We start from the raw sequence: 27,332 nt of genomic DNA on the forward strand, positions 1-27,332 counted from the left end.
TTAGCAAGTGGGGGTCGATCGATTTTCAATGATACATATAGATCTTAATATTTAAACATTTCTTTAACAATCTTTCAAATCATAATACTTTTAACTCAACATAACAGCAACGAATCGAACAAAAGACACATTTTTTCAGATGATTCGAAATAGTTCAGAAACAACTTAGATAATTTCAGACAGAACAGACACAACACTGTTACTCATCTCATTTCCATGGTCAAGTTGTCCCCAATATGTTAGTCCTCTAAGGGGTGAGGCTAGAACTCAGTTTTATAACCACCGGTGGGGGCCAGACAGAAATGGTTTTATACCCACTATTGGGGGCCAAACAGAAATGATTTTATACCCACCATTGGGGGCCAGACAGAATCACAATTCTCGTCCCATTTCAAATTGAATCATAACAGTGTAACAAAGATTTCAGATTTTTATCGAACAGAACTTATCAAAATTTTCAGATATCAGATTTTCAAACGAATTCAGCGGAATCAACGAATTTCGAAACATAGAAGAAACATATAATTGATCGAAATTTTTAAACAAAACAGATAGAAATTTTCGAAAATAAAGACACACCTACATGTATGTCATATTATGTATATCAAAGTTTAAAAATACAAAAAGATATGTAACAAAAGCCCACTTACTGATTCTTGTACGAAGTTCCTTTTGAAAGTTTGAGCAGCACTTCGTTGTGACTTTAACAACTGCGATCTGCAATCGAGCAGCACTTCGATTATTCCTCTGGCAGAACGAACCACGAATTTAGCAGCACTTCGACACGAATTTTTGATCGCCTGCTCTGCAAGAATTTCTCTTCCCCTTTGCTCTCATTTGGCCGAAACTTTAGGTGTATTTTTGGTGTTCTTTTCCATCAACATTTGGGTGGTATTTATAGTTGCAAATATGGCTTTTCATCCCCTCCCTTGGTCGACCACTTGGGCTCCAAGAAAGGATTTTAATGTGATCATTATGGTGGTCAAAGCATACCAAGTACCAAAAGCCATCTTCTTGCATCATAATTGTGTCTTGATCTCCTAGCTCCTCCCTTAGCTCATTCATGGATGATCTCAATGGTCATTTCTTGCACCATTAACTTGTCCAAACCTTTAGTTCATACCTTAGCTCATTCACGGGTTAACTCAAAGGTCATTTCTTGTATACTTAATTTGTCCAAGCTTTTAGCCCATCTTTTAGCTCTCTTCTTGGTCTTGTTAGGACAAGCTTGGTTGTGCTGCTTCGAGATGAAAGATCGAGTCCTTGAGCTGGGGTTTTACTCCTTTAGTGACAATTCTTCAATGGATGCGGTTATTTGTAGCTCGGCCTCTCGTTGAGCTAATCCCTGAGCTTTGAAACTACCTCCTCAAGTTATATTAGCTGAAAATCGAAGTTCATATTTAATTTTATAATTAGAATGAAAGTTTTTTTTATCTTAGATTAAGCTAAATTTTAAGTTTGTATATTTCTTACCTTATTTGCTTCGGATCGAATTTTCCGGGTTCTCACATCCCTCCCTCCTTATTGAAAGTTTCGTCCTCGAAACTTGGATCAACTGGAGCTTGTGAACAAATAAGGGGATTGTGAGCGCATTTTCTCTTCGAGTTTCCAAGTTGCCTCCTTTTCGGTATGATTTGACCACTGTACTTTGACATAAGGGATTGTCCGATGTCTCAACACTTGGTCTTTTGTGTCCACTATTCGGATAGAGACTTCTTCGTATTTGAGTTCTTCATTGAGATTTCCTTCAATCATCAGTGGTGCAACCTTGAGTATATGACTCGGGTCTGGGACATATTTCCTCAGTTGTGAGATGTGGAAAACATTGTGAATTCTGGACATATCAGGCGGCAAAGCTAGACGATAGGCTAAGGTTCCCACCTTCTCCAGTATCTCGAACGGTCCCACATATCTCGGGTTTAACTTTATGGATTTACTGAACCGAACTACTCCCTTCATAGGAGAGACCTTGACATAAGCCTTTTCACCAATCTCCAATTCCAATGGTCTTCTCTTCAAATCGGCCCAGCTCTTTTGTCTATCTTGGGCTGCCTTGAGTCTTTCCTTGATTATGGCTACTTTGTCAACGGTTAATTGAACAAGATCTGGTCCGGTAACAGCTTTTTCTCCGACTTCATCCCAATATAGAGGCGACCTACACTTTCGGCCATACAGAGCCTCATACGGAGCCATCTCGATGCTACTGTGATAGCTATTATTATATGCGAATTCTATCAGGGGTAACTGTTCACTCCAATTTCCAGGAAAATCCAGAGCACATGCTCTCAGCATGTCCTCGAGGGTCTGAATCGTTCTCTCGGTTTGACCATCAGTTTGTGGATGATAAGCCGTGCTGAGAGTGACCTTAGTTCCCATAGCCTTTTGAAAACTTTTCCAAAATCTTGATACAAATCTTGGATCTCTGTCAGACATTATACTTACTAGGACTCCGTGTAATCTCACTATGTTGTCCATATATAAAGTAGCTAGCTTATCCAAGTTGTAATTCATCCGCACTGGCAAGAAATGTGCAGATTTGGTCAGTCTGTCGATAATTACCCAAATTCCATCGTGACCTTGCCTTGATCTTGGTAGTCCTATCACAAAATCCATGGAGATGTTATCCCACTTCCATTTTGGTATTTCCAATGGCTGTAAAAGTCCTCCAGGCCGTTGGTGTTCTGCCTTGACTTGTTGACAGGTTAGACACTTGGAAACAAAGACAGCCACGTCCTTCTTCATTCCGTTCCACCAGTAATTGTTTTTCAGGTCTCTGTACATTTTGGTGCTTCCTGGATGTACCGAAAATCTCGATTTATGTGCCTCGGTCATGACTTCTTCTCGAATTCTGTCAATATCGGGCACATACAACCGTCCTTTCATCCAAAGGATACCATTCTCATCAATTTGAAATTCTGAAACTTTTCATTCTTGGATCTGTTCTTGAATTTTAAGGATGGAGGTGTCTTGACTCTGTTTCAATTTGATGGTTTCCCGAAGTCCTGGTTGCGCTGATAGTGAAGATAAGCTTACTTTTCCAAAATTTCTTCGGCTCAATGCATCAACCACCTTATTTGCCTTACCCGGATGATAATTGATTACCAAATCATAATCTTTTAGAAGTTTCATCCACCTTCTTTGCCTCATATTTAATTGTTTTTGGGTGAAAATGTACTTGAGGCTCTGGTGGTCAGTAAAAACTTCACATTTCACTCCATAAAGGTAGTGCCTCCAGAATTTTAGCGCAAACACAACTGTAGCTAACTTCAGGTCATGAGTGGGGTAATTCTGCTCATACGGTTTTAACTGTCGTGAAGCATAAGCAATTACCTGACCTTCTTGCATAAGTACACACCCTAACCCTCTTTTTGAAGCTTCACTGTAAACTGTGAAGCTCTTGCTGTCTTCAGGAATGATTAATACTGGTGTGGTTGTGAGTTTTGTCTTCAGGGTTTCAAAACTTTTCTCACATGCTTCATCCCAAATGAATTTTGAATTCTTCGGAGTAATTTTGGTAATAGGAATGGCTATCGAAGAAAATCATTCCACAAATTTTCTATAGTAGCCAGCTAATCCCAGAAAACTCCTTACTTCGGTTACTGTTTTTGGTTGAGGTCAATCCTTGATTGCCTCTACTTTCTTAGGGTCTACTGACACCCCTAATTCAGAAACTATATGACCTAGGAATGCCACACTTTTTAACCAAAATTCACACTTCTTGAATTTGGCATATAGTTCCTTTTCTCTCAGTGTTTGCAACGTGAGACGCAAATGTTCTCTGTGTTCTTCCTCACTTGGTGAGTATACCAAACAACCACAAACTTGTCGAGATATGGTTTGAACACTCGATTCATAAGGTCCATGAATGCTGCAGGAGCATTTGTTAGACCAAAAGGCATTACTGTAAATTCGTAATGTCCATATCTTGTCCTAAAAGCAGTTTTAGGGATATCCTCAGTTTTGACTTTCAGCTGATGATAACCAGATCTTAGATCGAGTTTTGAGAAAACTCTGGCTCCTTTTAGCTGATCAAAAAGATCGTCTATTCTTGGGAGTGGGTACTTGTTCTATATGGTGATCTTGTTTAACTCCCGGTAGTCAATGCATAGCCTCATGCTTCCGTCTTTTTTCTTTACGAACAGCACTGGGGCTCCCCACGGAGATGCACTAGGGCGAACCTGCTTCTTGTCCAGTAATTCCTGAAGTTGTTCCTTTAACACCTTTAATTCAGCTGGAGCCATTCGGTATGGTGCCTTTGAGATTGGCGCAACACTAGGGACCAAATTGATTTCAAATTCTACTTCCCTACCGGGTATCTCACCCGGTAATTCCTCGGGAAAAATATCTGGAAATTCTTGAACAATTGGAATATCTTCCAACTTTAGGACCTCTTCTACTTTGATCTCATCGATCATTGCCAGATAAATTTCTTCTCCTCCTTTATGGCCTTCCAGACTTGTGAGGCCGATAACAGAGATTTTCTTTCTTTGGATTTTTCGTGATATATGACTTCCTCTTTAGTCGGAGTCTGAAGTCTAATATCTTTCTTTTGACAGTCTACTATGGCATGGTTTTTAGCTAACCAGTCCATTCCAAGAATGATGTCAAACTCAACCATATTAAGTTGAATTAATTCTGCCTCAAAAATTTGTTTGTTGATACAAATTTTACAATTTCTATATACTTTGTGGGTCTCAATTATTTTGCTCGCCGGTGTTGCCACTCTTAACGGCTCACTAAGAATATCATGTTCAAGTTTAAGCTTCTTAGCAAATCTTTTGGACACAAACGAGTGCATAGCACCACAATCAAACAAAGTATATGCAGGTATGTCATTGAGTAGAATAGTACCTGCCACCACCTCGTTGGTGTTATCAGCTTCTTCCTGGGTGATTGCATACACCCGAGCATTGGTCTTGTTTTCATTCTGCTTTCTGGGTCCCGCCCCTTTTTCTTTGTTTTCCGGACATTCCTTAATTCGATGACCCACCTGTCCACACTTGAAACATGCGCCGGTCTTCCGATAACATTATCCGTTATGATACTGTTTACAGGTGTCGCACCACTTCCCTTCCCTATTGCCAGTATTGCCAGAGCTTCCTTTGAAAGGCCCACCTGAATAATTTGGCTTCTTAAACTTGGGACTATTCTGAGTAGATTGATTGACCATCGGTCTTTTGTTCTTGTTTTCTTCCTCGCGGAGTTTGATATCTGTTTCTGCGCTCATCGCAGCGCCCATCAAATCCGCAAAACTGTTTGGCTTGAATACTTCCAAAGCTGACTGAATCCGGTTGTTGAGTCCCTTTTTAAAACGATGCATTTTTAGCGTTTCATCAGACATGATTGTTGGGACATAGGTTCCTAGATCATTGAACCGTGAAGTGTATTCCATCACTGACATGTCCGGAGCCTATTTGAAGTTTTCGAACTCGCTCAACTTCTGCAGACGAAATTCAGCTGGGTAGTATTGTTTCAAAAATTCTCTCTTAAAAATATGCCATGTGATCTCTTCCACTTCAGTTAGAGATGGTGACACAGTTTCCCACCATTTCCTAGCCCGGTCTTCCAAAAACGGTGTCACAACCTCCACTCTCAGTTCTTCAGGTATTTCAAGTAAATGCAGTTGTGTTTCAACATTCTTGAGCCAGTTGTGGCTGACTTCCGGGTCTGGGTTCCCATCAAAAGTTGGAACTCAATTTCTCCTCAGAGATTCATAATGGTATTTAATCCCACGCGGTTGTGGTTCTTGGGGTGGTTGGATGGCGTTAATCAATGGGTTCATGAATCCTTGCAATGTCGCAGCTACAATAGTAGCTATTGCCATCATATCTTCTTGACTGGGATTTACTCTCGGTGGTGGTGGTGGATTTTCATTTTGGTTGGCGTCACGAGGGTTACGGTTGTTTCGGGGTGGTCTGCCTGCCATTTCCTATGAACATGTATTTTATTAATTTGTTTGCCACAATGTACAATTAAAATAATTCCATTAAATTTTTGAAATTCATACAATCAAAAGTTTCAAAACAAATGATTTATCAAATAATTCTGAATACAATCAATGCCTAATCTATAGTTCTCTCCCTACTCGTCTATAACTTCACCGTCTCCTACTGCCTCATCAATTTCTTCTTCTTGAATAAGATCTTCTTCTTGGTTAGCTTCGAGTTCCTCTAAGAGCTCCTCCATATTGATCATGTTATTCTGTAGCTGATCAATATGATTTTGCAACTGTGAGTTGTGGTGGTCCAGGTTGTCTACTTGCTCCTTAAGCTCTTGTATCGTTGATTGGCTTACTTTCTCATCGATTTCTTGTTCCTCAATCCATTCCTGAAGACGGCGCTGTGTTTTGAGGAGGCTCTCATCCCGGATTTGGAGAGTAAAAATCATATCCTGAGCTTTGTTCAATTCTTTCTTGGTGATTTCGTGCTGTCGCTCAGACTCTAGGTGGTAGGCAGTATAGCGCCTAACGTCGTCGCGCAGTTTTTTTTTCTTCCACTCTTGCCTCACGAAGATCCTCCATCATGCATACGTTATTCCCATCCAACTGGTAGTTATCTCTCTCGAGTTTTTCATTTTTCTCTTTCAATGTCTTAATCTCCGCCTCTTTTTCCCGGAGTTGTTTTTGAAGTTCAGTTATAATGCTTTGAGGATCCATATTTGTTTTTCCTATAAAAGTTACAAGAAATTAATTTCTTATAGACAATTTTATAAGGTAATTTGCAATAATTTATAGATAATAGAATTTTCATTTTGAAATAAGGTGATACACTTAGTACTTTCTCCATCATAAATTTTTTATTACAATCCTGATACTAATCTAGTCTATCATATCTCCACCGTCATTGTCGCTGCTACTGTCGTCATCGGCCACCTCCACCGGTGCTTCCTCCTCTTCCTCCATGTTCTCTATCACCAGATGTAGGTAGTTATTCTGATCTTGAAGTCTGTCCATAGTGCCGTGGAGCTTCGAAATGTACCGATCTTGTTTGGCGTTGAACTCCTCCTGGCGCTGACGGGCCTGAGTAGCACGTCCTCGCTCTATCTCTATTCTTTCCAGCAAATCCCTGTTGAGTGAAGCTAAACGCGCGATGCGAGCTGAATCAATCGGTATTTGTAGAAGTTGGCTCTCAGCCAAGTCCAAATGATGAGTCAATCGCTGTACGTCAGTCTCAAGTATGTGTCTGATCTCACGAAGCTCCTGCTTTTCCAATTTTTCCTTAGCCAGTTGTGCCTTCAAAGTCGCAATCTCTCTATCCTGGTTATCTATCGTAAGCTGGAGCATGCGAAGGGCAGCCTGAGCGCGAGTATGTGGAGCAGCCATTTCCTAGGATAAAAATCGAGGTAAAGCATCAGAATCGTATTAAAGGTAGAAAGGTACAAAAATAGAAACAAAATTGTCGTGGAAAATTTTTGACACTAAGAATTGCGAAGCGATTGAAGGGATAGATTTTTGAAGTCTATTCGAAATTTAGGGGACATATGAAAGTTGGATTTCAGGAACAGATGAAAGTTGGACTCAAATTGGGATGCACTAGGCTTTTGCCAAATTTTGACTTCGTCAAATTTTTTCTATCAAAATCCCAGCGGGATTATGAACCTGGCGGCTCTGATACCACTTAAATGTCACGCCCCGTGTCCGAAGCATCGGTGACATCCGGCATTGTTTAACAATTAATTGAAAACAATTAAGCCTCGTATCGAAATGCCAAAAACCAGCCTTTTTCATAAATTAACATTGTCTTTACATTGACAATAGAATTAAAAATACATCAGAGTAGCAATTGCGGAAACTAAACAAAAAAGAAATAAAGTCTTGATTTCTTGTATCCTGCTCGTCGACTACCATCCTCAGAAGGCTTCTTGTTCCTCCTCATTCAATCGTTCTTCATTTTTATCTGAAATTTGTAAGGGTTGAGTGTTTTGGGGAAACACTCAGCAAGTGGGGGTCGATCCATTTTCAATGATACATATAGATCTTAATCTTTAAACAGTTCTTTAACAATCTTTCAAATCCTAATACTTTTAACTCATCATAACAGCAACGAATCGAACAAAAGACAAAGTTTTTCAGATGATTCGAAATAGTTCAGAAACAACTTAGATAATTTCAGACAGAACAGACACAACACTGTTACTCATCTCATTTCCATGGTCAAATTGTCCCCAATATGTTAGTCCTCTAAGGGGTGAGGCCAGAACTCGGTTTTATACCCACCGGTGGGGGCCAGACAGAAATGGTTTTATACCCACCTTTGGGGGCCAAACGGAAATGGTTTTATACCCACCATTGGGGGCCAGGCAGAATCACAATTCTCGTCCTATTTCAAATTGAATCATAACAGTATAACAAAGATTTCATATTTTTATCGAACAGAACTTATCAGAATTTTCAGATATCAGATTTTCAAACGAATTCAGCGGAATCAACGAATTTCGAAATATAGAAGAAACATATAATTGATCGAAATTTTTAAACAAAACAGATAGCAATTTTCGAAAATAAGGACACACCTACATGTATGTCATATTATGTATATCAAAGTTTAAAAATACAAAAAGATATAATAAAAGCCCACTTACTGATTCTTGTACGAAGTTCCTTTTGAAAGTTTGAGCAGCACTTCGTTGTGACTTTAACAACTGCAATCTGCAATCGAGCAGCACTTCGATTATTCCTTTGGCAGAATGAACCACGAATTTAGCAGCACTTCGACGCGAATTTTTGATCGCCTGCTCTGCAAGAATTTCTCTTCCCGTTTGCTCTCCTTTGGCCGAAACTTTAGGTGTATTTTTGGTGTGCTTTTCCATCAACATTTGGGTGGTATTTATAGTTGCAAATATGGCTTTTCATCCCCCCCTTGGTCGACCACTTGGGCTCCAAGAAAGGATTTTAATGTGATCATTATGGTGGTCAAAGCATACCAAGCACCAAAAGCCATCTTCTTGCATCATAATTGTGTCTTGATCTCCTAGCTCCTCCCTTAGCTCATTCATGGATGATCTCAATGGTCATTTCTTGCACCATTAACTTGTCCAAACCTAGTTCATCCCTTAGCTCATTCATGGGTTAACTCAAAGGTCATTTCTTGTATACTTAATTTGTCCAAGCCTTTAGCTCATCTTTTAGCTCTCTTCTTGGTCTTGTTAGGACAAGCTTGGTTGAGCTGCTTCGAGCTGAAAGATCGAGTCCTTGAGCTGGGGTTTTACTCCTTTAGTGACAATTCTTCAATGGATGCGGTTATTTGTAGCTCGGCCTCTCGTTGAGCTAATCCCTGAGCTTTGAAACTACCTCCTCAAGTTATATTAGCTAAAAATCTAAGTTCATATTTAAGTTTATAATTAGAATGAAAGTTTTTTGATCTTAGATTGAGCTAAATTTTAAGTTTGTATATTTCTTACCTGATTTGTTTCGGATCGAATTTTCCGGGTTCTCACACATATGATTTAAATATGCCAGTACACGACTGTGTAAGTAATTATCAGTATATAACTTCCAAATCAAATTGTCCAGACCTCTTCACTTTGACAATATCATCAACGGTTAAGGAAGAAACTTGTGATGACATATATGTCGCTTGTAAATAGAGGACACTGGGATCTTCTGGATTTCGATTAGCAGCCATTCTGAACCACGTTGTAGATCTTCTCAACTTCGTCTCAAAAAATTTTCGGTGAGGAAAGGATAAACAGAGAAATGCGAAAATGAGGAGGAAAGAAGAGAGGAGGAAAGAAAAAGAGGAGGAAAGAAGAGGAAATCGAGTCGGTCGAATGGAATAACGCCACGTGGCGTATGAGATCACATGGACCAGCGTCCACGCTTACGAAGCGCGGACGCTGGTCCACGTTGGAGTGTCCGCACTTCGTAAGCGCGGACGCTCCACGTGGGAGCAACGTCTGCGCTTTGTAAGCGCGGATTGCAGTATTATTGTAATATTTTTTTAAAAAAATTATTTTTGAATTAATTTTTCAATTTTAAATTATTTAAAAAAACCCTGTTTTACGTATACATATTAATATTATTTATAGTGTATATATATCATGAGTTCGCTCGTGGAAATAGATGTGTCAAAAATCAACTTATTTCCTCTTTAGTGAATTTATAGTATATGTTGTCTTTTTATTTGTGTGTTGATTTTTTTTATAAAAATATGTCGAATTAGAAAAACAGTTACAATTTGATATATAAAACTATCAGTTGTCAATGTAATATAAAATGCTACGGGGATTGTTGCAGAATAATTTTTTCCATATGTCACAAAACAACTTATTAACGTAAGTTTTAATTGTAAATTTCATTAAGATAAAAGTGCGGTCGGCACAAGTACGAGATCGGGTCAAACTTGAAATATGACTTGTCCACGTGGAAGAATCCGTGCTTTGTAAGCACATATGCTCGCCCACGTGGAGCATCCGTGCTTACAAAGTACGGATGATGTTCCACCTCATTTTAGCACGGATTAAAGTAATTTTGTAAAATTATTTTATTTTGAATTATTTTTTATTTATAAATTAGTAATAAAAAAATACTTCTCCAAGCCAAGGACGAGGTACATCTCATACCATTGTGATGTCCATGAGTTTGCAGATATAATTTGATTTATATGCATTGAAGGTGTTTGTGAATATGCTTCAATGGGTTATTTACCAGTACATGAATGTTCCCAAACTTCAAAACCTTTTAGTACCTATATAATTCTCCTCTAACCATTAGAGAATCTTCGTATTGGGTCTATCTCTGCCTGCATGACCACCACAATGACACCACCTTGCTTCCAATGAGTTCACGTTGCCAAGGCTCTCCGTGTCAAGAAGCAACACTCCAGGGAATCTGGTAAATTCCTCGTCCTTCTTTTCTTTCTTTATTGCATTAATTTCAACTTTCCTTTACAGACTTGTGTTTAGAATAATTTAGATTCGTCTAGGAATGATTGTAACTGAATCTTGCCATTCCATATGTACTTCATGGCCTACTTCAAATTACGTCATTGATTCACTGAATCTAAAAAATCGTAAGTTATGAATTTTCATTCCATGATTAGCTCCACTGTGATCTTCTTTCGAACATACATTACTATGCTTGCGACCATTATTTGGAATTTTAATATGTTTACATTTATTGTCATGTCCCGAGACCGGGGTTAGTCGACACCGGTGTTGTTCAACAATCACATAATCGCCAAACAACAAGCCTCGTAGTTCAGTATAAACCAAAACCAGTTTATTTCATAATTAACTCAAAATAATCTTATCTTACAGCGATAAATTCCAAAACGAAATAAAATGTGCGAAAGCGTTGTACAACATGAATCAAAACATAGGAAGAACATAAGCGAGAAATTTTCATATCCCAAAACTTCATCACCAACCCCAAAACATGTCTTATTCATCCTCGTTTACTTGATCTTCGTTCTTATCTGGGGAGAGATGTAAGAGGTTAGTGTTTTGGGAAACACTCAGCAAGTGGGGGCCGATCGATTACCACAAGTACATATAAATATAATTTAAAACCCATATTGCAAACTGATTTTCAAAACGTAGTATATGATATCAGATCAGAATAGGAATCGAAATGCGAAACAGAGATTATCAGACAATTTAGAAAGAACAAATCAGAACAAACGAAAACACTGTTATTCATCTCGTTTTCCATGGTCAAATTGTCCCCCATATGTTAGTCCTCTAAGGGGTGAGACCAAAACACAGTTTTATACCCACTGATGGGGCCAGAACATATTTTTATACCCACTGATGGGGGCCATATAGAATTTACAATCGTCGTTCTATATCCCACTCGAATCATAACAGTGCAACACAGAATCAGATGTATCAAACAACACTTATCGGAATTTTTGAATGAATTCAGCGGAATCAAAGAACATCGGAAATAGAAGTAACATATCGTTCATCGATCGAGATTTTATGAAATATATAATAGCATTTTCGAAAAATGGTTTGACACACATACAAGCATGTCATGAAATACTTCTACAAAGTTTAAGTTACAAAGAAATACATAGCAAAAGCCCATTTACTCTTGGTTCAAATCTACGATTCGAACTTAACCGATACTTGTGTAAAACTTGAGTCGAACACGGGCAGCACCTCGGTAACGATTTGGGCAACACTTTGACAGCAATACAATAATCGAATGTAGCCTCTTCTCTTTGCTTGAAGTAGTCGAGACTTATGAGTGATTTGGGAGGATTTTTGGTGTGATCTTACACTAAACTAGAGCATCTATATATAGGCCTCCAGGGGTAAGGTGAAGGGTCATTCCATTCAATGTCATTTATCTCACCTTAAATGTCATTATTAATGGTCATTAATCTCCTCTTAATGACACCTATTCATGACCATTAACCTCATATTTTAAACACATATTCATGGTTATTAACCTTCTCTTAATTATCATTATTTTTCTCTTAATATAGGTGGTTTAATGATTGATTTATTGTGGTTTAAATTAATAATTAAAATGGTGATAAATGGTCAATAATGAGGGAAAATGTTTATTCAAATTTTCAAGGTTATGGTTGCATGGAACTCGAAAACGTTGTGCCAAAATGAACTGAAATTTTCTATGACATATACTGGTCTTCCCATTGCAAGATTTCGGGTCTTTACATCCCTCCCTCCTTTTTAGAAGTTTCGTCATCGAAACTTGAGTTAACTTGGTATAAATATGAAATGATTGATAAATTCGAAATTTAAATCCATGTTGAATGATCCATGGCTCAAGTTCAATGGATTCAAGGAAAAATTTAAGCCTGAATCCTATAATACGAATACAGTAGATTTCCAAACACAAGTATTGAGATGTAAAAACAAACAAAAAAAAAATATGGACGAGAGTGTCCTTATTCCAAAAGACATATGAGAGCTTAATCTACTCAGTAACGTTTCCGTCTCCTATCTCCTCGTTAGCCTTTTCTCCTTGTGCATTTAGTGGTTGTTGCATATGCTCGAGTGCAATTTTTTTGGATGGCGATTTCAACACTCAAGTTTTGGTTGCTGAGCTCAAGTTGTTGCACATAGTTTCTCATTTCATGACGATACGCATTGAACTCCAGTTCAAGTTGGTCACAAAACCATTTCTTAGCGTGATAGTGGTTGCACCAAGCTTCGGAGGTGGCAACCATTTGTTGACCATACTTTCGTGACTCTTGCAACTCTTTTTTGCAATCTTTGAGTTGTTTTTCCGCAAGTTTCTTGTCAAAAGTGAGTTGTCCCACTTCTACTTGAAGGTGATCCCTTAGCTTTCTTCAACTCCTCTTTTTCATGAAGTAAACTCGTAATGGTACCCCTAAGTTGCTCGATTTCGTGCTCGAGGTTGCTAAAGGTCTTGGCTTGGGTCATCATTTTCAATCATGAAGTTGAGCAATCTTTGTTCGAGATTAGCTTGAGGGATGGCTCGAAAATATGAGATGGTTGTGAGTCTTGGTGTGACTTTCTTCATTCATGATAAGGTGTTTATATAGATACTTTAGAGAAGATATATGGTAACCTTTTTAAGGTCATTAATTCAATTTTATTTTTTATAATTAGTACTTAATTGAGTGTTAAATTTGGGTCAATGAATGTTTTTACATTTCTAAAATAAGAAGCATTTAACCACATGCCAATTATAAGATGAAATTTTCGAAAATATGACTAAGATGGATTCAAAAAAATTATGGGTGAATGTGAAGACTAAATTGTAGTGTTTAATGTAGATTTCAAATTTTATAGATCGATAATGACGTTGCAAAAATGGAAGGTAGATAAATGATGATGCTTGATTAAAATAGGCATCATTGAATGAAGAATTTTCGAACAATATATGAACTATTCTCAAATATGGGTATAATTGTATATGAACAAGTAGAAGAAAAACGTAAATTCTAGATAAGAAACACGATATATAATCCACCCAAGAAATGAATTATATATTTAGTTCTTAATAGATAATTGGCAGCTTACAATTGAGGACATAAAAAAAATTGTAATGTTAATTGTTCCTTTGTTCAAGAAGAATTAAATTAGATATTAAAGACACAAAGATGAAATCGTCCAATCAATTGCATTAATATTTATGTTGTTATTAATTTTATCAAACAAAATTTAATAATAGTTTAAGACCATTTTTAAATTTTTTTTAAATTTACATTAAAAATAGAATTGAAAATGATGTTTCAAATAAAGAACATGTATTTTCAAGTTAATAACATATAAATGTATATATATTTGCTTAAAATCCAAATATAACTTGTTAACTCTATTAAAAATTTAATCATGAGTATCACCTTATCACTTAATTGTCTATCTAACTTAAACCCGAAAATTCAGGACTTAAAACTTTCTATTGATGATTTAATACAGATATTAGTCCCAAAATTAATCTAACTTAAATCCGAAAAATAAAAATCTCAATTTTTCTATTGGCCATTTAATATAAAGACTAGTCTCAAAATCGATTTTGTATAAATCCCAAAAATCTTATCTTAAATTTTTTTTCCGACCTTGTGATTTAAACACTAGTTGTCAATCATTATCATCATCATTATTATTATTATTATTATTATTATTATTATTATTATTTTGTATTCGGACCCTTGCGCTAATATAAAGTTCTTAAAAGTCAAACTACGACCCAATATTGTCAAATAAACTTAAATCTCAATAATAATATCTTATAAGGTTGAAATTCCAATCGTCTGATTCACATTAACACTAATTCCCAAAATTTTTTTATTTCTCAAACTAATTCCTACTTCCCCATCAAATACTATATTTTTATTAAACATACTCATGCATATGGATAACAAATTTCGGTGCAGAATCAATTGAATATTCAAAAAGAAAAGTCAAAATATTTTCATATGAATTAAAAATAATTCATCAGGATCAAGGAACAATTCGCAGAATTGGATTTCGATTTGCCTACACGGAGTTATAAGTTCTACGAGAATTTCCAAAAATAGCAAAAACTGAGCGTGGTTACGAGGGGCGTATGAAGCCATTTCTTGAAAAACAATGAAAGCTTACAAAATGATAATGTCGTGAATAAACATCAAACGGTAAATTTTAGAGTCATCTCATTGGAGATTTGATTCAGAAATGGTTCAAAGATGGAAATTTGAGAATTGACGTATAGTTTGAAGATTATACGTCGAGATCAATTCAGAATAACTAATGGAATCGAATTCTTGAGATTCCTATGGGAAGTCACAATTTTCAAATCTAAGATTGGGGTGGACATGAATGACTAAGTTTTTGCCAAAATCTAACTTCGTCAAATTTTGTCTTTCTAATTCTCCAGCCGGATTATGAACCTGGCGGCTCTGATACCACTAAATTGTCACGTCCCGAGATCGGGGTTAGTCGACAGCGGCGTTGTTCAACTATCACATAATCGTCAAACAACAAGCCTCGTAATTCAGTATAAACCAAAACCAGTCTATTTCATAATTAACTCAAAATAATCTTGTCTTACAGCGATAAATTCCAAAACGAAATAAAATGTGCGAAAGCGTTGTACAACTTGAATCAAAATTTAGGAAGAACATAAGCGAGAAATCTTCATATCCCGAAACTTCATCACCAACCCCAAAGCATGTCTTATTCATCCTCGTTTACTTGATCTTCGTTCTTATCTGGGGAGAGATGTAAGGGATGAGTGTTTTGGACAACACTCAGCAAGTGGGGGTCGATCGATTACCACAAGTACATATAAATATAATTTAAAACCCATATTTCAAACTGATTTTCAAAATGTAGTATATCATATCATATCAGAATCGGAATCGAAATGCGAAACAGAGATTATCAGACAATTTTGAATAGAACAAATCAGAACAAACGAAAACACTGTTATTCATCTCGTTTTCCATGGTCAAATTGTCCCCCATATGTTAGTCCTCTAACGGGTGAGGCCAAAACACAGTTCTATACCCACTGATGGGGGCCAGACAGAACACAGTTTTATACCCACTGATGGGGGCCAGACAGAACACAGTTTTATACCCACTGATGGGGGCCAGAACACAGTTTTATACCCACTGATAGAGGCCATATAGAATTTACAATCGTCGTTCCATATCCCACTCGAACCATAACAGTGCAACACAGAATCAGATGTATCAAATAGCACTTATCGGAATTTTTGAATGAATTCAGAGGAATCAAAGAACATCGGAAATAGAAGGAACTTATCGTTCATCAATCGAGATTTTATGAAATATATAATATCATTTTCGAAAATTGTTTGACACACATACAAGCATGTCATGAAATACTTATACAAAGTTTAAGTTACTAAGAAATACACAGCAAAAGCCCACTTACTCTTGGTTCAAATGTACGATTCGAATTTAACCGATACTTGTGTAAAACTTGGGTCGAACACGAGCAGCACCTCGGTAACGATTTGGGCAGGACTTTGACAGCAATACAATGGCCGAATGTAGCCTTTTCTCTTTGCTTGAAGTAGTCGAGACTTATGAGTGATTTGGGAGGATTTTTGGTGTGATTTTACACTAAACTAGAGCATCTATACATAGCCTCCAAGGGTAAGGTGAAGGGTCACTCCATTCAATGTCATTTATCTCACCTTAAATGTCATTATTCATGGTCATTAATCTCCTCTTAATGACACCTATTCATGACCATTAACCTCATATTTAAAACACATATTCATGGTTATTAACCTTCTCTTAATTATCATTATTTTGCTATTAATATAGGTGATTTAATGGTTGATTTATTGTGGTTTAAATTAGTAATTAAAATGGTGATAAATGGTCAATAATGAGGGAAAATGATTATTCAAATTTTCAAGATTATGGTTGCATGGAACTCGAAAACGTTGTGCCAAAATGAGCTGAAATTTTTTATGACATATACCGGTCTTTCCGTTGCAAGATCTCAGGTCTTTACATGTAGAAATGGTCAATTCACCGAATTCTCCCAAAACTAAATCTTCAAGCCATTGCTCTAAATCAATTTCCTCTATTGCTTAAGGCTAACCAATCCACGAGGCCAAGCATTTGATGCATCACTTTCTATTTTTTCATTTTAGAAGGAACAACCACCACTTTCATTCAGATGACAACCAAGCTAGTGATTTTGAGCTGGAAACTACATACCAAGCTTTGCAATGGAGTGTCATGTCACCTTGAAAAACAATAGACCAACACCTTGAACTTGGATAGCTAGTGATTGTCATTACACACAATATTCTCCAATTTTTTCATATCAAACTTGATCGATGAATTTGGCATGTTGATGTATCGAGCGGCCCTTAGGCTAGCATTTGTAATCTGGAATAATTTTTCATGTGATCATGTTTGGCATATAGTTCATTTGACTTGTAATGAATGTGCGGCCAAATGGTCAGCTTTTATTTTGGGATGAACTCGTTGTTTGTTATATTCTCATCTCTGATGTGTTCGATATCACGGGAGGTAACATTTTCAACGGAAACTCCGTCAATTTTTTTGTAAAAACGGCCAAATAGCTTGTTTTATCCAATGTATCTCACAACCAACACACACATTCATTTCTACCATTACATGACATTTCACCAGGCGCACATGATATTTCTTAACCTAAAAACACTCTCATATTTTAACTGAATATGATATGACCATCACCGTAAAACCAACATTAACATCATACTAAAAAAACTCAGAGAATATTTTCACTTTGATACGATATTCCCAAATAAAACACACCACACCAACCAAATTTCCAGTAAGTTGCAAATTTGTTGTCATATCATTACCAAGGCATTGAGAGAAAACACATGATTCAACTACTCAAGGCCATATACCAAGGCATTGAGAGAAAGCATTGAGAGAAAACACATGATTCAACTACTCAAGGCCATATACCAAGGCATTGAGAGAAAACACATGATTCAACAACTCAAGGCCATATATTGGCCTGCACATCATTTATATATGAAAAAAGTGGATAAATAGCCAACTCTACAATTAGCTATACTCCAAAGTAGCTCTAATTCCTACTTCACAGCAAAATTCAAAATTTACACTCAAAATCAACTCACGTAAAATTTAATATAGCGTAATTTCTTTTAAAAAAATCAGTTTTCATAGATTGAAATAAAGCGTAGCGCCTTTCCAACATAAATAGCATATCAAACCAAGATATGAACATGTTATGTGCTAGATAATAAATCGTGTTTGTTATTTGGACATATAAAAAGTTTCTGTAACGCCCCGAAAAATTTAAAGGTCCACGCGAACCACATGCATACGATTTATTAAATTCTCTTGTATTTTAATTAATTGTTTTAATTGCATTAAATTAATTATGTGGTGCATATTGATATGTTTAAATTATATTTTTCTACATGGTTGCATTAAAATGTATTTTTAAAGGATATTCGAGTTGCGATCGAGGAACAGAGACCGATGGACTAAAAAAATAGAAAATATTTTTATGAAATAATTGTTTTAAAATTATTTATAATATGGGTGATGCTTTTTCTTATTTTTTTAAAATAAGGGGTTTTGAGATGGATTTATACGCCGGGACGTAATTTTTATCGGTGTTGTTTTTTCAACAAAAATACGAATGTTTTGGCAACCCGGCTAATAAATTCACAAAGTTTATTAATCAAAATTATTTTTAATAATTTAATTAAGCACTAATGGACCTAAATTACCTACTTAGTGGGCTTAAGCCTTATTAGCAACTTAATTAAGTATTTAAAGTTATAAACCCCACCCTAAACCCATAAAATCCCACGCCCCACACCCCACAAATCTTCAAACTCTTTTCTATCCCTTCAAGTCACGGCACACACCTCCAATTCAAGAAAAAGTTTGGGAAAACAACAAAGAAAGCATCGATAATTGCTAGGAAAATTCAAGCCGTCGTTTCCTCGTCGTCGTTCCTCAATCGTCAATGAAAAATCAGTGCGTTTAAAACGCAAAGGCACGCCATAATTCTCCTTTTACTCATCTATCACACCATAGTATTTATTTTATTATGTTTTGCATGAAAAACAAGTAAAACTTTCAAATAAATTCGTTTGTGCATCAAGGTGAATTTTCAAAGCATGTTGTTGATCCAAAAATCATGAAATTCTTGTGAATATGAGATTGTTTTACACAAGTTTAAGAGGCTAGAAGCACGCACAATCACGCTGCAATATAAACAATACAAGCTGAAACCGTAGGATACAAGGAAAGATAAAGGGTCCGTGAGTTTTTGCAAAGGTGTGTGTTTGTTCAAGGGACTCGTTCTTATGCATGGGGCGTAGGGGTGCAACCAGGTCTCGAGGAGGGCTCGTGCTAGACGTGGGTCAGGGTCAGGAAGGGTCCTAGCTGGAGCGCAGCTTTGGAGGAGTCCCATGCAGTAGGGACTCCTCGCACGTGCATGTAAGGGACAGTCAAGGGGAGGGGCGCTCTGCAGCGGGGCTAAGGGCGAGTTTGGTTGTTCATCAGGGTCCTAGAATGATGGGAAGTGGTCGGGCTAGGGGCTTGAGTGATGGGCTCGCTGGTGGCTCGAAGAAAGGAGGGAAACCGTGAGGGATCAAAGTGGACGCGAGGCTGCTGTCTTGTGCAGATGGGTTGGTGCTCGCGTCTAGGGCTTGGGGACGTGGGCTAGGTTAGGTCCTTAGGGTCCTAAGAGGGTGCAAAATGGTCTGGGCAGGGGCTGGTGCGGTTTGGGAGGCTGCTGGCTCGAGGAAACTTGGATGCGTGAGGAGACCACCTGCGCGTAAGCTGCTGCTGGCATGAGGGTGGTTCGCTGCTTGATTCCAGGACATGGGTTGGTCTGGCTTGGTCTGGACGTGGGCTAGGGAAGGTTAGGGTCATGAGGGGTCAAGTGGTTAAGGGTTGGAGTTGTCATAGTTGGCTAGGAGTCCTAAGATAGGCTAGAAGGCACCCACACACACATGTACAGATTTTGGGTCAAGTTTCAGGAAGGTTTTGAGCGGGCTAGGTCTTGTCTTACGGGCTGGACGTGCACAGTAGGGTCCCTAGGTGGGTTGGCTAAGTTTTGGCTCAAGGTGGCTCGGGCGTGGCTCGAGTAGATGGCTCGGTGCAATCGATAAGGTGTCAAAACGAGAAATTAAAAGGTTAAAATTGAATCCATGGGTCCACGGGGGTGGCTCATGACTTGTAAGGGTAGAATAAATCTTAAAAATTGTTATGTTTAAAATTTGGGATCAAAATATTGAGTTTTGGATTTATTCGGAATTTAATCATCGCACGAAACGCTAATTAACGAGTTAATTGAAAAGTCTAGTTTTAGGCTTTATAAAATTATGAAAAATTACGTTTAAGCTAAAAAAATTATTAGAAGTCTAAGTTTTTAATTTGGGAATTTTATATTATGGTTTGGTTTAATTCGGGATTAAAACGCGTTAATACGTCTTATTTAAAGATTAAATTAAAAGTCCTCGATTTAAGCTAAATAAAAATATGGAAAAATTCATGTAGGCTTAAATAATTATTTGGAACATGTTAGAGTAATGAAATCAAGATAAAAGTCGAAAACGTAAAATGTCGAGTCTAGGGATAAAACGGTCTTTTTACACCTAAAAATTAGTAACGTCATGGCAGTGCTCTGAATGCTGTTTTATGTGCTAATATGATTATTTTTTTTATAGTTATGGATGTTTGTGGAATTTTTATGTTAAAACGGATATTTTAAATGTTTATTAGATTTTATATGTTAAAATGATATTTTAAATGTTTAAGGAATTTTAGATGGTTATGATTTAATATGTAAAAATGTTATTTTAAATGTTTTGAGGTTAAAATGTCATTTGAAATGTTTATGAAATGTTCATGATTAAATTATGATTTTTAAATGTCTATTTGATTTTTATGATTGAGGGAAGACAGTTAAAATACATGTTGCATGCTTGGTTTCAAAATGAAAATGTAAATATTATTCACGATTTTTATAAAGTGATGTGAATGAAAAAATGTTGAAGGAAGTGAAGTGATTGTGACTAATTCGTTAATGGTGGCGACGTCGTGAGGGTTATGGTCCCAGTGGTAGCCCGACGATCGTGTTTCCGTCATTGTGAATATGAGGTTATGAGGGTTGAGGTAAGAATGGGAATATCGTGAGGGGAGAAGGCCCCAGAGGGAGCCTATTTATGGAAAAAGGCCCCAGAGGGAGCCCCGACGATCGTATTTCTATTCGATCATGTTAGGCCAAGGCTCAGTTGACCGGTGAGAGTGTCGCTGATGTCCCCGCCGCCCAATACTGTGGTTTTATGTAGATGGATCCATCGTCATGTCATGTCATGTCAGGAAAGTCACAATTAACAATCTGAATTCAACAAAGGAAAAAAAGGAAATGTTCATGATTATGTTTAAGGTTTTATGTCATGTCATGTTGAGGAAAAGGAAATTCATGTTTGCATGTTATAAAAATGTTTATGTTTAAAGTTTTATGCATCATGAAAATGTTTACGAAAATGTTTGAATTTTATGCATTTTCATGAAAACGATATTTTAAGTACAAATATTTTTCACCGTTATATGTTGACTGTATTACGTATTACTCGTTATAAAGATTATGGTGTGTTGAGTCTTTAGACTCACTAGGTGTGATGGATGCAGGTGGTATTGAGGGAGGACTTGATGAGTGATTTGACTGGACTGAAGGCGCACACAACCTGAGGACCAGCGCTTCTACTTTTTCCGCATTATGACTTTTGACTCATGCTTTATGATTAAAGAATTTTAAGTTTATTTATTTATGCATTTGAGAGATTTTTGAGAGGTTTAGTATGAGCTATTCTTTTCAAATTATTGCTTTTTAGGTTTGGTAAAATGTTTGACGATTTTATGCTTTAAAATATTTTCCTTTGGATTTTTAATTAGCAGTTGGATGGTTATTTTTAAAATGATGTCAAAAATATTTTATGGTTCGGCCGATGCTAAGTGAGGTTAAAAAAAAAAAAAAATTCTAGTACTTTTAAAGCAATAAAAAGGACAGGACGTTTCAGTTTCATAATGAAAGTGGCTTTAAAGCCTAATTTTCCGATATATATTTGTCAAAATTTCATATAAATTGCCACTAAAAATTAAATTACCTTAAACACATAGACGATTATGATCCTTTATATGAGTATGACATATAGACAAATCTGTTGAATATTTAATAAAATAAATCTATAAATCATGTGATTAAATCCATATATCACAACACGTCAGGAATTCATATCAAATTATCAAAAAATATAAATAACAGTAAACACGTACCACAATCCATTGATTGATATAGCGTCAGAGTTATGGATCTTCGAAGACAACAGAGAATCGACCACCTTATTCTTGCCTTTGATGGGAGAAGGAGAGAGATCTAAAATATGAACGCCGCATATATTCTGTGTTGTGTTCTCTGTGCCTTGGGGACCATAACCTTATATAAGATTAGCAGTCTTCAACGCATCGTAGAATACCTAATTGAGCCTGAGTTTCTACACATAAGGTGGACCATACCAATATTTATTTAATACTTTGGAAACCCATAATTAATTAGATCACTTTATTGGATACTTTATAAGATAGCTTGTCCATGTACAATTAATTAAATTATGTGAGCCCACAAAATAATTCCAACAAAATCTTCTTACTTCAAATACATTTCGTCTTCTTGATATCACTTCTGCACTGTCAATATCCCATAACTCTTGATATTGAAATTCACTTATCAATTGCTGCAATTTGGCTTTCCATTTAGATATCGCAGCCACCTCCATCTCTCATCTTTGTTATATTTAATCATGTTTCACATCATTTATAGGAAGTACCATTGGCCAGTAAGGCACAATAACATATTACCCATTTACCTCTACAATCTTCCCAACTTGGTTCCTACCCTCATGAGGCCACATAAGCAATCCAGTGGCACAATCCGAGGATATCAGAATTTTTCATACTTCGAAAGTAATCCATTGAACTTCACTAGCCTTTTTCTAATATTAAGTCTTCATCCACCTCAACTGCATCTTCAATGACCTCTCTCCCAAACTTCTTTTTACCTTTTTGTGATTCCTCCTTCATACGTTCAAAACTTTTCTCTCTCTCTCTCAATAATCTTCTCTTCTCTTTTGTGACCGGGTGAGAAGTTTCAGAAATTAAGGATGTACCACATACTGTCGTTGATTGCTAGGTACTGACCATGTGGGAATAAAACTTGAAGCACTTGGAGGTAACTTTTCCATTGTGGCTGTTTCAATGCACCGTCGGATTTTTGTCTCTCTATCATTCATTGATCCATAAGATGAAAATCTTCCAAGGTACCGGTTTATTGGTCTTTTTGCCACGAATCTCCAACTATATATTTCCCCCGGCCCATCTATCATGTGCATTTCCCATCTATAATTATGATCCTCCATCTTAAAACTTTAATCCCATATATCTTGAGCATCAGAAATCATATTACGGTGAATCCAACACTGATAATATTCATTTTAACATTATAATAAATATCGATTGTCGAACTAACTTTGCATTTAATTTTCGAAAGATGATCAACTAATGATATTTTATATTCTTTATAAGTTAGTCTCAAGACAATATTTCCTAAGCGCATGCCTAGAGACATCATGAAAACTTGGGTGGATAGTGGTGGTAAATTCAACAAAACCATCATGCTCACAAATAATAAAAGGTAGTTTACATCTAACCACAAATCTAACAAGAGCTGTAAGGTCTAAAATTAAGATGACGTAATCCAACTGCATGCAAATCTAGGAGAAATGAAAAATAGCTAATTAAATAGTTTTAATTGTATAAATTGAATATGATGTGCATGGTTGCATGTATAAAATGTACTTTCTATACGAATGCATGTAAACTGTATTTTTAAAGGTTATTCGAGATGCAATCGAAGAACATAGACTGATGGCTGAAAAAATATTTTATTAAATAATGTTTAAAATAATTTAAAATAAGGTTGATGCTTTATGATATTTTTAGGAATAAGAAGTTTTGAGGTGATTTTATACGCCGAGTCGTAATTTTTAACGGTATTCGATTTTCGACGAAAATATGAACTTTTTGAGAACTCGGTTAATATTTGCAAGAACTTTCCTAAACAAAATATTTTAAATATGTACAAATGAGCTTAATGGGCCTATTGTACCATGCTAATGGGCCTAGGTTTGTACATCTAATAATTATCAAATATGGGTTCGGGCTCGGGAGACGATCAGGGCGAGGAGTCCTGGTCATGGGTAAAAAGTCCTATACTTGTAAGGAACTCGCGCGGCTCGTGTGCATCGTGCAGGGGGCTGCAGCGGGTTAGGTTGAATCCAGAGGGTCCATGGGTGGTCTGGGCAGAGTTTGTCTCGGGGTGGTTCGGGATTGGCTCGATGGAAACCGCGAATGGCTCGAGGATCTTGTAAGGGTTCGAATTCTCGGTCTAAAAGCTTAAGGGGTTCAACAGTGGGTCTCTGGGGGTGGTTCATGGCTCACAAGGATAATTTAGGAATAAAAAGTCTATGTTTAAAATTTGTAAATTTAATAATGAAGTTTGAATTAATATGGGAATTAAACGCTCTACGAATATATAATCAGGAAATAAATAGAAAGCTTCGAATTTAAGCTAAATAAAAATATGAGAGATTTAATTTAAGCTTAAATAATTATTTGTGATGATCTATAGTCAACGAAAGTAAGAAAAAGTCAAAATCAAGAAACTTTACATCTAGGGGTAAAACGATCATTTCACACCGAGAAAACAATAAACATCTTGGCAGTGCCCTGAATACGGTAAATAATAATAATTTTCTTATTTTTAATGTTTATGAAATTTTACGATGAAACGATAACGTTAAAAGATATGTTGCATGCTTGGTTTAAAAGAAAAATGGTTATTATATGCTTTAATTTTTATAAGTGATGAAAATATGAAAAGTTGAATGAGGTGAAGTAATTGTGACTGATACGATGATTATGATGATACGATGATATGTAAGGCCAATGCTCAGTTGATGGGTGAGAGTATTGCTAATGTCCCCGCCGCCCGGTATTATGGTATTACGTAGATGGATCCATCGACCTTCAGTTGATACGAAAGTCACAATTAACGATCTGAATTCAAAGAAAAGGAAAACATATAGATATATGTTGAAAAGGAAAACGTTTATGATGAAAGAAAAATGTTTATGTTTATGCATGTTATGAAATGTTATTTTATGTAAAAATATTTTTACTGTTGCATGTGATTGCATATGTATTACTTGTTACCAAAATTATGGTTTGCTGAGTCATTAAACTCACGAGGTGTGATCGATGGAGGTGAGCATGATAGTGATGTGGTTGAGGGACTTGATGGTTGATTTTTCTAGACTGAAGGTGCACATAACCGGAGTATCAGCGCTAGTTTTCCGTATTTATGTTTAAGTTTATGATAAAGATTTTTACGACTTTTATGATGCTTTTTGAGTGATTTTGAGAGGATGATAGAGTTAGTTTTATTTCGAAATATTGTTAAGATAGGTTTGGTAAAAGATTGACGATTTTATGTTTTGAATTATTTCCTTTGAAATTTTAAATATAGTTGGTCGTTTTATTTTTAAAATGGTGCAAAGTTATTTTAATATATCTATATATATATATCGATAAGGAGTTTAGAGGGGGGTGAATAAACTCTTTTTTTTGTTTAACGATTTTGCAAAGGGTGCTAGAATCATGTTAGAGATTATAGCTGATCTGGTTTGAATGTAAGTCCAGCAGATCACAATAAGTGCGGAAACGAGCCAACGGAGTACGAAGAGAAATAATAAAACAGTAGGCAGTATAACAGTGGTTGTTTCTGGAAGTTCGAAGATAAAATATTCTACGTCTCCCCTTCTTTCGTTTCCAGAAGGTTTTGACTCTCATCACCACAATTAAATTAAGTCTAACAAATCATGTTAACATTACCACTACTTCTACGAGCACCACCACCACCACGGCTTGAAAAAGAGGTCATCCCAAAAGATAGTAAATTATTTTTAGAATTAAAAAATAAATTATATGGTGGAAAAAAAGATAAATAAATTTGGGAAGACAATTGAATTGAATAATTGAAGTAAATGATATAAAATTGCAAGAATCGTTAGAACTTAGAATTTAAAGAGAATGACAGAATTTATAACAAATGAACATACATTATAATTAAAAAAAAAATTGGACTAACATACAATTAAAATAAATTCTAGATTGGCTCCCAAAAATGGAGGTCAATCTTCAATTTAATATTGCTGATTTGGCCAATAATCCGTGAGCATATCTTTTTATTATTATTATTATTATTATTATTATTATTATTATTTAAAAGGCAGGCCAAACAATTTTAAGTGGTCTGGGCTGATTTCAGTTCCAGTTCTTGTTAACTGGTTCCGAACCAGTTCTTAACATGCTTGGTTCTTAATGATCAACGAGATCAGATGAACAACCTTGAAATTTTCGAAGTCATTAAAAGTATACATCCGAAGTTTCCGGGCACCAAATTCTCAATCATCCAATTTCTTTTTTTATTTGTAAGAAAAGAATCTTTTTATTGCAATTGTTCTTTCTATATCCTTTCTTTTTCGATTTTATCATGGGATGCTTTTTTTAAAAACAATTATTAGTCAGGAGAATGATTTCTATTTTGGGAAGGTTCTGAGAGTGACAAATTTTTTTTTTTAAAAAAATATATTTCTTGTCGGGTCACCTTTATTCTTCAATTTCAACTGTATATTCCTTCTTATTTTTCCTTGCGATCTCCTTATCCTATATAAATAAGAACTTTTTCATTTTTTATTTCTAACCTCGAATATGTTCGGAGATCTCGAAATTATCTTCCAGTTCTGGGAAGAATTCGCAAAACTTTCTTTTCTATACAAAAAAATTTCTTCTATCTGTAGTCTTGTAATTAAGGGACTGTGGCATTTACCATAAAATATGCATCTGATTATCAAACTTTAGTCATTTAACAATTTTCTGAAAGCAGCATTGTTATTTCTTGTTGAATTTGTACTTGGCGATCACAAAAATTGGCTGCATTTAAGAGATTAATATATATTCACCTTAGAGGATCACTAGTGTTCTTAAATTCTAAGTTAAATTAAATGTTACATGATAATTTTGCACTTAATAGTCACTACTATTAATTTGCTATTTAATTAGTATATTCTAAATTTAGTAAATAAATAATTGTGAAATCATTATAAAACTGATCGATGATCAAGCATCGTAGATGTGTCGAGAATTCAAATCTTATTCATATAATGAAAATTGAAAATTTCGAAAGACAAATTTTTCTACTAATCGATTTTTTACGGCGTCCAGCTTTGTGAACACTTTCACTAAAAGAGACAATTTCAC

At 36.0% G+C, this 27,332-nt stretch overlaps 1 long non-coding RNA gene across 1 annotated transcript; it reads left to right on the top strand.

Annotated features, from left to right (window-relative positions):
* The first annotated feature begins 10,533 nt into the window (after positions 1 to 10,533).
* Positions 10,534 to 17,410, top strand: LOC142525065 (uncharacterized). Its single transcript, XR_012815012.1, has 2 exons — positions 10,534 to 10,831; positions 17,057 to 17,410. It is a non-coding gene; the product is annotated as an uncharacterized LOC142525065 (long non-coding RNA).
* The last annotated feature ends 9,922 nt before the right edge of the window (positions 17,411 to 27,332 follow it).

This window comes from Primulina tabacum, chromosome 14 (genome assembly GCF_025594145.1).
Source record: "Primulina tabacum isolate GXHZ01 chromosome 14, ASM2559414v2, whole genome shotgun sequence".
Classification (NCBI taxonomy): domain Eukaryota; kingdom Viridiplantae; phylum Streptophyta; class Magnoliopsida; order Lamiales; family Gesneriaceae; genus Primulina; species Primulina tabacum.